Below are 13,634 nucleotides of genomic sequence, written 5' to 3'. Positions count from 1 at the left end.
CTTGCCGGGGCAGCAAGACCTCTTCCTCTCCTCCTTCCTCCTCTTCCTCTTCTTCTTCCTCCTCCTCCGACTCTTCCTCCTCTTCTTCCTCGCCCCCTCGCTGCCCCAGAGAGTGCAGGAACGCCCAGCGGCGCCGGGAGGCGGCTGCGGACGACGCTTCTCCGCTGGCTCTCAGGTACTCCATCATCAGCGCTCCCGACTGCACCACACACAAGATGGCGGCTTCTTTCTGGGTGGAATCCATGCTTAAAATTAGGAGAGAGGGAAAGGTGGGTGGGTGAGGGGCGAGGGGCGAAGGGCCAGCTTCTGGGTTGGCAACAAAGACACAGAGATTTCTGGCAAGGACAGAGAGAGGTGCTCAGTCATAAGGAGGAACCCCAGTGGAGGAAAAGTAAGAAGGCTCCGGGGAGGAAAAGTAATAATAATAATAATAATAATAATAATAATAATAATAATAATAATTTTTTATTTATACCCCGCCCTCCCCAGCCAAGGCCGGGCTCAGGGCGGCTAACAAGCAATAATAAAAACAAGTTGAATGAATACAACCTAAAAACAAGATTAAAATACAACATAAAAATATTAAAATGCAGCCTCATCACAGGAGGAGAAAGGAAAAAGAAAAAAGAAAGAGGGGAAGGGAATCAAATTGGCTCCAAGCCAAAGGCCAGGTGGAACAACTCTGTCTTACAGGCCCTGCGGAAAGAAATCAGATCTCTGTCTCATGAGGCAGAGCGTTCCACCAGGCCGGGGCCAGTACTGAAAAGGCCCTGGCTCTGGTTGAAGCTAATCTAACTTCCTTAGGGCCTAGGACCTCTAGGGCGTTGCTATTTATGGACCTTGAGGCTCTCTGTGGGGCAGACCGGGATATATAATGGAAATAAAAACACAGAAAAGCAAAAGAGAGGCCAAATGTAAGGGATGTCGCTGCGCCCTCCTGTGGGCGGCGGCTGGATGCATAGCTTGTTGATGAAAAAGTCAAACTTCCAGTTGGAAAAACGAGTTTGTTTGCTCGACAGGGTTTTTCCCAGTTAACGATGTAAGGAAAAACTGTCCCTCTGTGCCAGGGGTCAGCAAACTTTTTCAGCAGGGGGCCAGTCCACTGTCCCTCAGACCATGTGGGGGGATGGACTATATTCCGGTGGAGTACAGGATCAGGTTTAAGGTGCTGGTTTTAACCTTTAAAGCCCTATACGGCCTAAGACCCTCGTACCTACGGGACCGCCTCTCCTGGTATGCCCCACAGAGGAACTTACAGTCTTCAAACAAAAACATCCTGAAGGTCCCAGGCCACAGGGAGGTTAGGCTGGCCTCAACCAGAGACAGGGCTTTTTCGGCCGTGGCCCCGATCTGGTGCAACGCTCTGTCACAAGAGACTAGGGCCCTGCGGGACTGGACATCTTTCCGCAGGGCCTGCAAGACAGAGCTGTTCCACCAGGTCTTTGGCCAGGGCACAGCCTGACTCCCTTCTTTGGCAGTCTTCACAGAACTCTAGCCCAATGGTTGCCATTAATCTGATGAGAATTAATTTTAGAATGAAATGATTTTAGAATGTTTTATCATTTTACTGTTGTTAGCTGCTCTGAGCCCGGCTTCGGCTGGGGAGGGCGGGATATAAATAAAATTTATTATGATTATATCATACTTTGGAGAGAAAAAAAATGAACAAATTCCTATGCCCCCCAAATAATCCAGAGATGCATTTTAAATAAAAGGACGCATTTTACTCATGTAAAACATGCTGATTCCCTGACCGTCTGCGGGCCGGATTGAGAAGGCGATTGGGCCGGATCCTGCCCCCGGGCCTTAGTTTGCCTACCCCTGCTCTGTGTGTTCCATCACAGAGCCTCCTTCCTCTGCAGTGTCAGAATTTTGGGGGGAGAGGAGATGGTCCCCGTACTTTAAATCTAAGGGTTCCTGTACAGAGGTTGCTGGACTACAAATCCCATCGTGCCTGACCGTTCACCAGGCTTGCTAGGAGCGATGGGATCCAGAGACCGCAGCATCTGGAGGGCCACAGGCTGACCACCCCGGCTTTACACTGCATGCAGAAAAGATTTCAGAAAGCGCAGCTTCTCTCTGTGTGAGTGGCAAGCAGGAGGAGAGGGCTATCGATGGCTACTAGCCAGGGTGGCTACTCTCTGTCTCTACAGTCATGCTTCCCAGTTGCTGGAAACTGGAGGGGAGAGGGCTCTGGGGCTTGGATTCTGCTTCTTGGTTTCCCATTGGGGCAACTGGTTGGCCACTGCGGGAACAGAATGCTGGACCAGGTAGGTCATTGGCATGGTCCAGCAGAGGTTTCCTTATGAAAGGCATGGGAGCCTCATCCTCACCTCTGGTCAACATCAGGATGGCCAAAGGCAGTTCCCTCCCTGCAAGAAGCCAAGTTACAGGGAACCAAGCAGAGGGCCTTCTCGGTGGTGGCGCCCGCCCTGTGGAACGCCCTCCCACCAGATGTCAAAGAGAACAACAACTACCAGACTTTTAGAAGACATCTGAAGGCAGCCCTCTTTAGGGAAGCTTTTAATGTTTTTTGCATTAGGTAAAGGGGCCCCTGACCATTAGGTCCAGTTGTGGCCGACTCTGGGGTTGTGGCACTCATCTCGCTTTATTGGCCAAGAGAGCTGGCGTACAGCTTCCGGTTCATGTGGCCAGCATGACTAAGCCGCTTCTTGCAAACCAGAGCAGCACACGGAAACACCATTTATCTTCCCGCCAGAGTGGTACCTATTTATCTACTTGCACTTTGACGTGCTTTCGAACTGCTAGGTTGGCAGGAGCAGGGACTGAGCAACGGGAGCTCACGCTGTCGCGGGGATTCGAACTGCCAACCTTCTGATTGGCAAGTCCTAGGCTCTGTGGTTTAACCCACAGCGTCACCCGCGTCCCACAACCCAATTTAAATTGGCCAGGAATCGAACCCGGGCCTCCCGCGTGGCAGGCGAGAATTCTACCACTGAACCACCAATGCTTCCTTGTTTGATGCATTACTGTATTTTAATATTTTGTTGGAAGCCACCCAGAGTGTCTGGGGAAGCCCAGCCAGATGGGCAGGGTATAAATAATAAATTATTGTTATTATTATGATTACCCTAACAGAGGGGTGGGGAACCTCTAGCTCTCCAGCTCCTGTTGTCATCAACCATCAGCCATGTTGGCTGGGCAGATGGGAGTTGTTGTCCAACATTATCTAGAGCAGGTACCCCCAACCTTTGGCCCGCCAGATGTTTTGGACTACAATTCCCATCATCCTTGACCACTGGTCCTGTTAGCTGGGGATCATGGGAGTTGTAGGCAAAAACAACTGGAGAGTCGCAGGTTGGGGATGCCTGATCTAGAGGCTCCTCATTGCTATCCTAACACGGTTCTTTCTTGAATGGATAGGTTCCTTAAGATCTGATTGGTTTCCCCATTTGGAATGCTGTCATCCCCACGTCATTGTCTAATAACCTCCCTCCTCTAGTTTCCCCTCGCCATCTTGTAGGTAGGTACACACACGGTAAGATTCACCTATATGAGCAATCTAGAGATCTTTGTTCCCGTGCAGAACTGTATGGTATTGGCACCGACTCTTTGCTCGTGACAAACTTGCAGTCTGGACTCGGACACTAAGGCAATTGCTCCTGACCACTGGTAAATTATCTTACACAACATGTAAGCCCCTTGGAAATTCCATCATTCTAGGATGGTGGTTACCAAACTTTATAGACCTCCTGAAAATTAGTTGAGGGTCTGGGTGGGACCACTGAATATTTTTCCTGTCTGTTGTGGAAGGTGTAATGCACGTTGCTGGTTTGCTGTAGGACTTTTAATTGCATTTTTAATGCAGTCCGCATTAAATGATTGTACTTATTTTTAATTCCATTTTTAATGCTTCTCTCATTTCTTACAGCGTATTTTATTGCACCAGAACCTGAAATCAGGATGCAATAAAATACCATATGAGAAATAAGCAATAAAAATGGAATTAAAAATAAATGCAATCATTTAATGCGGGCACGCCGTGGACCATCGGAACGAAGCTTGTGGACCACTGGTGGCCTACAGACCATTTTGGGAACCCATGTTCTGTTCTTTGTATATACTGTGCCATCCTGGCAACACTGCAGGGGACGGACACTCTCCTCTTGGCCCTGGTCTCCACCTGCAATGCAGGCAGTGCAGGATTTATGTATAAGCCAAACAAGCTATAGCTTAGGGCCCCACTCTCTTGGGGGGGTCCCCAAAAAATTAAAGAATAAAACCTGGATGTACATTTCCAAAATATAAGATAAAAAACAAATAAATTAAAACCTACATATAGCAACAGTGTTTTGTGTTGTGTTGTACCTATTAGGTCCATAAATTAGTATATGGCATATATTCCAACACAAAAAACAGTGACAATTTGTTGTTGGCAAAGGACAGCTGGACATCTAAAGGGCCCCATTATCTTCAGTAGCTGAGGGCCTCATCAAACCTAAATCTGGCCCTGAGTGCATACTGATCTTCCTTACAGGGGTGTTGTGAAGGGCCTTGGAGACTGCAAAGCGCTATATTTACAGATACTGTTTGCAGCTGTCCTACTTATAATCAATATTATTATCACCCTCCTATAATAATTGCAATGACTTTTTTTTTGGCAACACGGTTTAAAAAATAAAACAAAACAAAACCTACGGTTCAAAGCCCCTTCTTTCTCTCCCCTCGCCTCCCCTTTCTATCACCCTCCCTCCAGCAAATTTTCAGTAATGGTTACAAAGCATTTGAACAAACCTGTTTTTTGGTTTTCCCCCTGCTTTCGCTGAGTCGATCGCCTTGCAAGCGGGGCTGATGATCTGGGGGCACAGAAGGGGCGGGGAGATAAGAGGCAGCGGAAATGGAGGAGGGAAGCTGAACTATTTGGGGTCGGGGAGGGGGAAATTAAAAAGGCGCCGGCAACTAGAGGGTTAACACGAGCCTTTACAATAACAACAGAATGAAGCATAAAGGAAAGGCGTGGGAGTAGAGGGAGTGCAAAGGGTTGGAACGTTCAGTTTCCCTCCCGGCCAATCAGCTTCGCCAGCCCCGCGCGAGTCTTTTCTTTTGTTCTCTGAATGGGGCCTTGCTTACAAAATGAGTGCGAGGAAGGAGCCAGAAATGCAAAGCAGGAGCCGAACGGCGCGACGCCATTGGCCGGCGGAGTCCCCGCCTTCCCTCTCCGACGAGCAGAGAACGAATAGCGTTCGACTGTCCCGCAAGCCGAGGTTCCATGGTGTAATGGTTAGCACTCTGGACTCTGAATCCAGCGATCCGAGTTCAAATCTCGGTGGGACCTTTCCCTTTTCCTTCGGGCGTTTCATATTAATCCCCTGCCTGTAAGTTGCAAAGGAAACATTTAAGAGGGTTTTTAAAAAAGAAGGTAAGGAGAGCCTGGATGGACCAGCAAACTGAAGAGCCTTCAAATCCACGATTGGGTTGATTTGTATTACAATTCCTCTCTTGAACCGCAAAGGGCACTTATAATGGATCACAAACAGGTGAAACCAACCTTGTTGGTGTTGTTTAGTCGTCTAGTTTGCTTAGCAATCTTTGCTTAGCAATCGCCTCAGCATCTTAATCTCCTGCCGAGAGAACACTTAAACCACAGCTTCTGGCGTTTGCACATTTGTCCCTTGCTGAACAGGCTTCTCCTTATCTCGATCGCACCTTAAATTCGTTCCAGTTTATTTATTGAAGTCCACTGAAATTTCCAAAGCTGGCATGCCCGCAGGAGAAACTCCTCCCTTGCACTTTCTCATGGTGATCAAGTGTCTCTGAGAGACCTGCTGTGACTGGATCTCTCAGCTAATTTTCCTCCTGGAAACGCAGTCGCCTAAATGTGCCAGTTCCTGCAGAGTGGTCTGTTTTATTTTGATGCCCTTGTTCATTTAATTGTCACAACAACCCTGTGAGGTAGAACAGAGAGTGACACTCTTCCCTGAAGCTTTTTCCTTCCTCCGCCACTTCCTTCTCTTGCCCCTCACCCCAATACCTCTCTCCCTCTTCCTCCTTGCCCAGTGAACTTGTAAGGCGCTGGAGACTTCCCCAATGGGGAGAATGGGGCTTCTGCCCCACGAGCTTCAGCCTGCCCCCAGCTGCCTGCCTTGTTGTTGTTTAGTCGTTTAGTCGTGTCCGACTCTTTGTGGCCCCCTGGACCAGAGCACGCCAGGCCCTCCTGTCTTCCACTGCCTCCCGCAGTTTGGTCAAACTCATGCTGGTCCCTTCGAGAACACTGTCCCACCATCTCGTCCTCCGTCGTCCCTTCTCCTTGCACCCTCCATCTTTCCCAACATCAGGGTCTTTTCCCGGGAGTCTTCTCTTCTCCTGAGGTGGCCAAAGTCTTGGAGCCTCAGCTTCACAATCTGTCCTTCCAGTGAGCACTCAGGGCTGATTTCCTTCAGAATGGAGAGGTTGGATCTTCTTGCAGTCCATGGGACTCTCCAGAGTCTCCTCCAGCACCAGAATTCAAAAGCATCAATTCTTCGGCAATCAGCCTTCTTTAGGGTCCAGCTCTCACTTCCATACATCACTACTGGGAAAACCAGAGCTTTTACTATACGGACCTTTGTCGGCAAGGTGATGTCTCTGCTTTTTTAGATGCTGTCTAGGTTTGTCATTGCTTTTCTCCCAAGTAGCAGGCGTCTTATAATTTTGTGAGTGCTGTCACCATCTGCAGTGATCATGGAGCCCAAGAAAGTAAAATCTCTCACTGCCTCCATTTCTTCCCCTTCTGTTTGCCAGGAGGTGATGGGACCAGTGGCCATGATCTTCGTTGTTTTTTTTTATGTTGAGCTTCAGACCATATTTTGCGCTCTCCTCTTTCACCCTCATTAAAAGGTTATTTAATTCCTCCTCACTTTCTGCCATCAAGGTTGTGTCATCTGCATATCTGAGCCTTTTCAATCTTTTGGATTCCCAGCAGCAACAGCGAGCGCAGGTGGGGTGGAAGGGGAATGGGGGCTGATGAGAGGTTGGATATAAATTAAATAAATAACGATTGCTGGTGCCCGTTTTGGTTATGCATTTCTTTATTGATTGATGGTGCACACACTTCTCCCCTTTCTCAATGAATTCCCTCGTCCAACGACCCTGTGAGGTAGTTTAGGCTGAGAGGCAGTGACTGGACAGTGTCACCCAGTGAGCTTCATGGCATAACTGTCAACCGTCCCTTATTTGGCGGGAAAGTCCCTTATCCCAGCGCCGTGTCCCGCTGCTGTCCCTTATTGATGATGTCCCTTAAATTTCCCGGGTTTCAAAGGAAGCAGCTCCTCTCCCTCCCTCCCTGCCGGCCAGGGAGGAGGGAGGCTCCAACTGTGTTGCTTGGCTGCATTGCTCACCCAATAAAGAGTCTGAGAACGACTGGGGGGTGGAGCTTGCATGCCTTGTGCCAATCAAATCGGCCGCGTTGCCTGGGGACTTGCCTTTGCTCAGCGCTTCCCAGCGGAGAGGTGACGGTGGTTTCCCTTGCTGCATCCCCTTTCCCGGGTTGCTGCGCTGTGGGAACCACGGCTTGATGCTTCGTTTGGCTGCTGGCTGGGCTTTCTGCCTTTGGCTCGGAGGGGCTCAGAAGTTGAACATACCTGTGCTCTGAAAACCCCTTATTTTGGTTGCTGATCCCTTATTTTTGAGGCTTCTGGTCCCTTATTTTCAAATCTGTAAGTTGACAGCTATGCTTCATGGCCGAGTACTCAAATTCTGGTCTCCCAGGGCCTGGAGTTGGATGCTCTAACCACTACACCACACTGTCTCTAGTGGGGTGCAATGGGAGGAGACCAACACTAGGTGGAGCCAGAGCCAATGACAAGACCAACCAGGGCCAATGGCAGGCAGAGCCAACAGTCTGCTAGTTTTGTCCCAGCATCCTCATCCTTTGTTGAGTTATGCAAGGGCAGCATCATTGAGCCTAAGGAGGAGGGAGCAGGCAGGCAGGGCAATGCCATCAGTGGTGTCTCTGAAAATATTTACACTAATGCCAGTGTACTGGAAGTAGCAAAGATCACCAGTGTCAAAGCGATGATTCTTCAACAACAACTTCGCTGGACTGGTCATGTTGTGCGGGTGCCTGATGATCGTCTTCCAAAGCAGCTCCTCTATTCCCAACTTGAAAATGAAAACCGTAATGCTGGTGGTCAACAAAAGAGGTTTAAAGACTCTCTCAAGGCAAATCTTTAAAAATGTAGTATAAACACAGAGAACTGGGAAACACTGGCCTGCAAGTGCTCCAGTTGGAGAAGAGCCTTTACCAAAGGTGCTGTGGGCTTTGAAGACACTCGAACTCAGGACACAAAGGAGAAACGTGCTAAGAGGAAGGCACGTTTGGCAAACCCTCACCGTGATCAACTCCCACCCCCCACCCCCAGAAACCAATGTCCCCACTGTGGAAGGACATGTGGGTCCAGAATTGGCTTCCACAGTCACTTATGGACTCATTGTTAAAACTTTGTTTATGGGAGACAATCTTATTTGGCCTAACATTTGTTTAAAAACCTGAAGCATTTTTGTTAGGGATTGTAGGAAAAGACCTGCCAAGGAAACTGATTGATGTATGTGACAACGGCGGCAAGAGTTTTAGTAGCACAAGGATAGAAGAATGAGGAAACCCCGGCTAAAGAACTATGGCAAGAGAAATTGATGGACTATGCAGAATTGGCAAAATTGACGCATAAACTACATGACAAGGATAACTGTGACTTTAAAGATGAATGGGAACCCTTTACAAAGTATTTTTTTAAAAAAACAAAATGAACTGGACTCCTTGGCAGGTTTTGAATAAACATTCACAAATGATAATATTCATATAGATAAATTAAGGATCTGTAGTTTCGTGACAGGCAGAAAATAACATATGTTGACAATCCAGAGAGAGGAGCTGAGGGAAGTCTGGGGGGGGGGAGGGGAGGGTGGGTCATGTTTTTGGGGAGGGAAAAATAGGGGCGGAATTTAAGGATGATATGTTTTTTTTTAAAAAAATGTGAAATTGAAATTACTAATAAAAAAGAAGGCAATCTTAACTGGCTATGAGTGATTGTCAAAGAAGATGAAGTTGGACGCTCTAAGCCAGGCTTCCTCAGCCTCGGCCCTTCAGATGTTTTTGGGCTACAACTCCCATGATTCCTAGCTAGCACGACCAGTGGTCAGGGATGATGGGAATTGTAGTCTCAAAACATCTGGAGGGCCGAGGTTGAGGAAGCCTGCTCTAACCACTACACCACACTGTCTCTTGTGGGGTGCAAAGGCAGGAGACCAACACTGGGTGGAGCCAGAGCTAAGGGCAAGCTCTGTGGCCTACGGCAGGCAGAGCCAACCGACTGCTAGTTTTGTCCCGCATACTCATCCCTTCTTGACTTATGTAAGAGCGGCATCATTGAGGCTGTATTACTTTTATTGTTGCTGGCCGCTCTGAGCCCGGCTTCGGCTGGGGAGGGCGGGATATAAATAAAATATTATTATTATTTATTAAGGAGGAGGGAACAGGCAGGTAAGCGATCTTTGGGGTGCATATAGGTAAGGTTAGGCAGGCAGCGTAACCTGTTCTTAACCTGAAGCACCACTTTAGCTAATGGGGCCTCCTTCTGCCACCGCGCCGCTGGGCATGATTTCTGTTCTCATCCTGAAGCAAAGTAGAGACATCACCTTGCCGACAAAGGTCCGTATAGCTAAAGCTCTGGTTTTCCCAGTAGTGATGTATGGAAGTGAGAGCTGGACCCTAAAGAAGGCTGATCGCCGGAGAATGGATGCTCTTGAATTCTGGTGCTGGAGGAGACTCTTGAGAGTCCCATGGACTGCAAGAAGATCCAACCTCTCCATTCTGAAGGAAAACAGCCCTGAGTGCTCACTGGAAGGACAGATCCTGAAGCTGAGGTTCCAAGACTTTGGCCACCTCATGAGAAGAGAAGACTCCCTGATGTTGGGAAAGATGGAGGGCACAAGGAGAAGGGGACGACAGAGGACGAGATGGTGGGACAGTGTTCTTGAAGCTACCAGCATGAGTTTGACCAAACTGCGGGAGGCAGTGGAAGACAGGAGGGCCTGGCGTGCCCCTGGTCCAGGGGGTCACGAAGAGTCAGACACGACTAAATGACTAAACAACAACAAGGCAGGCAGCTGGGGGCAGGCTGAAGCTCGTGGGGCAGAAGCCCCATTCTCCCCATTGGGGAAGTCTCCAGCGCCTTACAAGTTCACTGGGCAAGGAGGAAGAGGGAGAGAGGTATTGGGGTGAGGGGACAAGAGAAGGAAGTGGCGGAGGAAGGAAAAAGCTTCACGGAAGAGTGTCACTCTCTGTTCTACCTCACAGGGTTGTTGTGACAATTAAATGAACAAGGGCATCAAAATAAAACAGACCACTCTGCAGGAACTGGCACATTTAGGCGACTGCATTTCCAGGAGAAAAATTAGCTGAGAGATCCAGTCACAGCAGGTCTCTCAGAGACACTTGATCACCATGAGAAAGTGCAAGGGAGGAGTTTCTCCTGGGGGCATGCCAGCTTTTGAAATTTCAGTGGACTTCAATAAATAAACTGGAACGGATTTAAGGTGTGATCGAGATAAGGAGAAGCCTGTTCAGCAAGGGACAAATGTGCAAACGCAAGAAGCTGTGGTTTAAGTGTTCTCTCGGCAGGAGATTAAGATGCTGAGGCGATTGCTAAGCAAAGTGGGGTTCAAGCTGGGACTTGAAGGAAGGAGGAACGATGGTGACCTGTGAGGGCCGGATTTAGGTTTGATGAGGCCCTCAACTACTGAAGGTAATGGGGCCCTTTATATGTCCAGCTGTCCTTTGTCAACAACAAATTGTTGCTGTTTTTTGGATTGAATATATGCTATACAGTGGTAACTTGGCTTACATATGCTTCAGGTTACAGACGCTTCAGGTTACAGACTCCGCTAACCCAGAAATATTACCTCGGGTTAAGAACTTTGCTTCAGGATGAGAACAGAAATCGTGCAGCGGCGGCAGCAGGAGGCCCCATTAGCTAAAGTGGTGCTTCAGGTTAAGAACAGGTTCAGGTTAAGAACAGATCTCCGGAACGAATTAAGCACTTAACCCGAGGTACCACTGTACAAAAAAATGTTCTTGATTCTCTTCAGTGGAGTTCTATGAATACCTGGAATTCCAGGTTGGGTTCGGCTTTGCCAGCCTCCTTCTGTGTCATGTTCCTCTTGCACGTTCCAGTATTTCCAAATTAACACCTTTGTTTCCATTTCACAATATTCTTGGGAAACCCAAGGTAGCTGGGTTCTATTGTCTTCTCCTCCCAAACAAACAAGAGCTTATAGTTGGCGGTGAATGCGTCCCATCCACCCTATTCATTTTAATGACAACAATTTTCCCCCAAAGGAAAAAAAAAATGTCATCTGCAAATGTCTCCTGCTTTCTCCCCCTGACAGTGCTAACTAGTCATATTGAAAGGAATGATAAAAAAGCAGTGATTTTTCAAACCACCAACCTTCAAATATAGGAACATGGTATAAGAGCCCGCAGGATCAGGCCAATGGCCCACCTAGTCCAGCATTCTGTTCTCACATGTCTGTGGGGAAACCTGCAAACAGGATTCGAACTCAAGACCCCCCTCTCCTCCTCTAGTTTCCCAGCAACTGATATTCAAAAGCTTTGCTGCCTCCAACTCTAGAGGCAGAGCTGCAGCTATGGGCATGGCTGTCAACGTTTCCCTTTTTAAAAGGGAAATTCCCTTATTCTGAATAGGATTCCTCGCAAGAAAAGGGAAAAGTTCACAGCTATGGCTATGGGATCTGAAGATCATATGTGTTAAAAGGGAACAGACAGTGAAGTTTCCCCCCACGAATGATGCAGCAGTAGCATCTGAGGCTTAATGGACCCCTAGCCATTATGGTCAATTTTGCAACAGATGACGATGAAATATTAGAAATATTAGTAATATTTGTTCCGGCCGTCAGGAAGATGGCAGAGCAGGCGCTTGCAAGCAAACCTCTGGGTGTGTGGCGATTCCGCCCCCCATGGAAATAATGACACAGGACACAATTATTAAGGTTAATGGGCTAAACAAGGCCACAACTTTATTGGTTACAGGTGATGAGCGGTATTGGCTTAGGCATTGGTCCTAACCGACCATATCCGACTTCAGCCCGTCCGCTTGAAGTCCGGGAAGGGTTAACCACCAGTAGGGGGAGTCCTGTTGAGGCACATCAACTAGGAACTCCCCCGGGGTCACCGATAGGGGGCATGCCTTAGGCCCTCACCTCCATAGGCTTCAGACAGGGCAACGCCCCCTGGAATCTTTTATCGGACTTCCCTTCAATATGCAGGGCAAGTGATGGCCCTACCTCCCCTCTTCCATCTACAGAACTATACCAATGCCTAACCACCAATACCCAGAAAGTTGTGACGATTTGCTATGAGGCAGGCAAAAACCAAGTAAAGGTAAAGGGACCCCTGACCATTAGGTCCAGTCGCAGACGACTCTGGGGTTGCGGCACTCATCTCTCTTTATTGGCCGAGGGAGCCGGCGTACAGCTTCAGGGTCATGTGGCCAGCATGACTAAGCCGCTTCTGGCAAACCAGAGCAGCGCATAGAAACGCCGTTTACCTTCCCGCCGGAGCGATACCTATTTATCTACTTGCACTTTGAGGTGCTTTCGAAGTGCTAGGTTGGCAGGAGCAGGGACCGAGCAACGGGAATTCACCCTGTCGCGGGGATTCGAACCGCCAACCTTCTGATCGGCAAGTCCTAGGCTCTGTGGTGTAACCCACAGCCCCAACCATGTCCCGAAAACCAAGTGGCCGGCGCCAATTTGCCAAGTGGAAAAATTCCTACCAGGCCAACCTCAACGGCGACCAACCGAGGTCCATAGCAAGGTCAAGGAACGAAAACTTTATAGGGCGGGGAAAGCAGGAGCAGCTGGCAGGCGGCAAAGAGGGAGATCCCCGGCCTCGTCCCGCTTTAAATAAGGCAGCCACACCCCCAGAGCTGGCTGATTGGCTGGCCAGGAGGTGACGTGGCCTGGGTTCCGGCCGCTGCGGGCGTGGTGGGGCCGCGAAGCCCGCAACCCCCCCTACTCCATAGGGCGCAAGTGGCTTTTCTTGACCCAAAATGCAGCACCAAGAACTGAGGAGATTTCACCCCTCCCATATCCAAGAATCTGCTGATGTTCTCTGCTGATTCTCCAGAGAGGAGGGGGCCGTTTCTGCTCTCTACTTATTCCGCTCCAGCCTCACATCAAAGTGTCGGAGAGAGAGAGAGAGAGACTGAGTGTTAGAGAGAGATCGTGTGTATAGATAAGGTTGCTGCTAAGAGCAGCTGCAGACACTCAGTGCAGTTCAGCATTTTTCGTTTAGACCTCATTTAGCTCTGTATATAGTTGTGCATTATAGTTGTAGATAGAATAAAGAAGATATTCTACAGAGCTGCTCTCCGAGTCGTTTATACTCTGCTAGACTCTGCTGTGCGACGACTGTCTTGTGGAAGTGAATCCGGAGCTCACAACACTAAGCTGTGAGTCCACAGCACTTTGACCTGTTCCTGTGCAGAAGGTGGTCTCTGGAAGTGCTACCCAGCTCGCCTGGCCCAGTCGGGGCTGAAGTGGATGAGTCCAGTCAGTGGCACTGGCTCAAGGGCGATGCTGACAAGGACAGCAGAGAAGTCCAGGTGACCTGTTGG

The sequence above is a fragment of the Podarcis melisellensis genome (assembly GCF_964234715.1).
Source record: "Podarcis melisellensis genome assembly, chromosome: 13".
Classification (NCBI taxonomy): Eukaryota; Metazoa; Chordata; class Lepidosauria; order Squamata; family Lacertidae; genus Podarcis; species Podarcis melisellensis.
The sequence above is the reverse complement of the archived record's forward strand: the minus strand, read 5'-3'. Positions refer to the sequence as shown.